At 40.5% G+C, this 2,124-nt stretch overlaps 1 pseudogene; it reads left to right on the top strand.

Annotated features, from left to right (window-relative positions):
- Window positions 1-403: 403 nt before the first annotated feature.
- LOC102767663 lies at window positions 404-1,227 on the top strand (annotated as a pseudogene).
- Window positions 1,228-2,124: the final 897 nt, after the last annotated feature.

The raw sequence follows: 2,124 nt of genomic DNA, 5'->3' as shown, positions 1-2,124 counted from the left end.
TACATATTTCATATATATATAGTATGCATATTATAGATGTTTTTAAATATTTTAGCAGAATACTTTCTAAATAGGAAATTATGCATAGAACATATGCACAGAAGCCTAACATGAAAAACAGAATTTTAAAAATTTAGAATCACCCTAGTTGGTTTAGCTGAGTGGATATAACGTTGGCCTGCCGAATGAAGGATCCTGGGTTTGATTCCGGTCAAGGGCAGGTACCTAGGTTGCAGGCTGGATCCATGGCCCTGGTCGGGGGTGCATGCGGGAAGCAAACAATCCATGTGTTTCTCTCTCACATTGATGTTTTTCTCTCTGTCTATCCCCCTCCTTTCCACTCTCTCTAAAAATCAATGGGAAATATCCTCAGGTGAGGATTAACAAAAAAAATTGTTTTTAGAATCCATGACAGCAAATCTGACACCTTTAGAGACTAGTTTTGAGGAGGTAGAGAACCACCTGAATCTGGAGGATTTATGTGCACGTGTGAATTAGAATGATACAAACACATGCAGTCCCAACACCTGGAAAGTTACAAGGAAAAGAAGAGGAAGGAACTTGAAACCTTCAAAGCTGAACTGGACACAGAGCACACCCAGAAGGTCCTGGAAATGGAGGACACCCAGCAAATGAAGCCGAAAGAGTGGCAGGTTTCTGAGGGAGTCTCCCTGCAGTGCCCTTCCCCAGGTTACCTGCAGGTGACAGAGAGGCGAGAGCCCGAGGGCAGGATGTCATCCTTGGAGGTAAATACCGACATGCTGGAGGCAGATGGCTATGATGGACATATCTGACCAGGGGACCCTGCAGGTCATTCTGTGTGTTTTTTTCTTCACTGGGTTAAAATTTAATAAAATATGCTTCATGTTATAACATTGAGCTTCATAATAAATATGGTAAAGACTCATTGGGGGAGAGGTTATCATGGTAGTATTTACAGATTTATTTTTATTTTTAATCTTTATTGTTGCAAGTTGGGTGGAGAAGATAATGCCAAGCTATCCCCTGTCTTAGGGTCTGAATCAACCACATCAAATTGAAGTTGCTCTTCAGGTACCAAGTTTCTCTGAATTATGAGCCTAACCACCTTCCTTATCCTGCGCTGACCTGGCCACCCAGGACCCCAATGAAGGTGGACAGCCCAACCCCAGCATTCAGTCTGATGAGGAGGGAGTTGAGGTGACCACTGCCCTTGCCACTTCACACACTGAGGACAGCGACTCCTAAATCAGGGCATCACATTCTCTGAGATCCTTCAAGGGAAGACTCAGCTGTGTGCAGAATCCCACTGTGAAGGCAGGTGGTTTAATGGAGGCTCCTGATTTCCACGCAATTGCCAATAATTTGTGAGGAACCGACTGAAAGAAAAGCTAACAATGAAGTTTGAGGACTTTAAAGAAAAAAAAATAGAGTATCTTAACAAAAATTTGGTGTTGTTGAATCATTTGTTAAAATCTTTACCACATAGAACATAAGTTATAGGGCAAGTTTCTTTGGAAGTTGTGGAAGTGTCTGGATGAATCAGACTCTAGTTATTCAAGACACTTTTTTGAATGTCATGTCCTGTGTTTGACACTGTAATGTGTGCTGGGGATACAGTGGTGAGCAGGACAGAACACATATTCCCAAGGAATTTTACACTCTAGTAGGGGAGAATGGAAATTGACAGATAAACAAATGTATTTGTGATATCTTTCTGGGAGTGGTATGTTTTTTTGATGAAAATAAAAATGAGGTAATGTGATAGAGAATAAAGATAATTATATTCTGAAAGGATGGTAGGGTAAGGTTTCAGGATATGATAGCAATTGAGCAGAAATACCCTTAAAGTGAGGAAGGTATGTTATTATGTGGATAAAGATTATTCTCTGTGTCAGTATTTGGAAAAAGAATATTCATGTGCTGAGGCAGAATCACTGTTGATTCATTTGAGGAAAAACAAGTAAACCGATATGACAGGAGAAGAGAAAGCCAGTGGGAGTGACAGGACATGCAATCATAGTTAAAGGCTGTAGCAGGTAGGGTCTTTATAAGTCATGGAAAGGGTTTAGGATTATATGTTGAATGAGATGAAACCCCACTGAGGTATTTTTTGTTGTGGTTGTTGTATTTGTTTTCTTTTTT

Source organism: Myotis davidii, unplaced genomic scaffold (assembly GCF_000327345.1).
Source record: "Myotis davidii unplaced genomic scaffold, ASM32734v1 scaffold696, whole genome shotgun sequence".
NCBI classification, from domain to species: domain Eukaryota; kingdom Metazoa; phylum Chordata; class Mammalia; order Chiroptera; family Vespertilionidae; genus Myotis; species Myotis davidii.
This window is presented reverse-complemented; position numbering and strand designations above follow the sequence as displayed.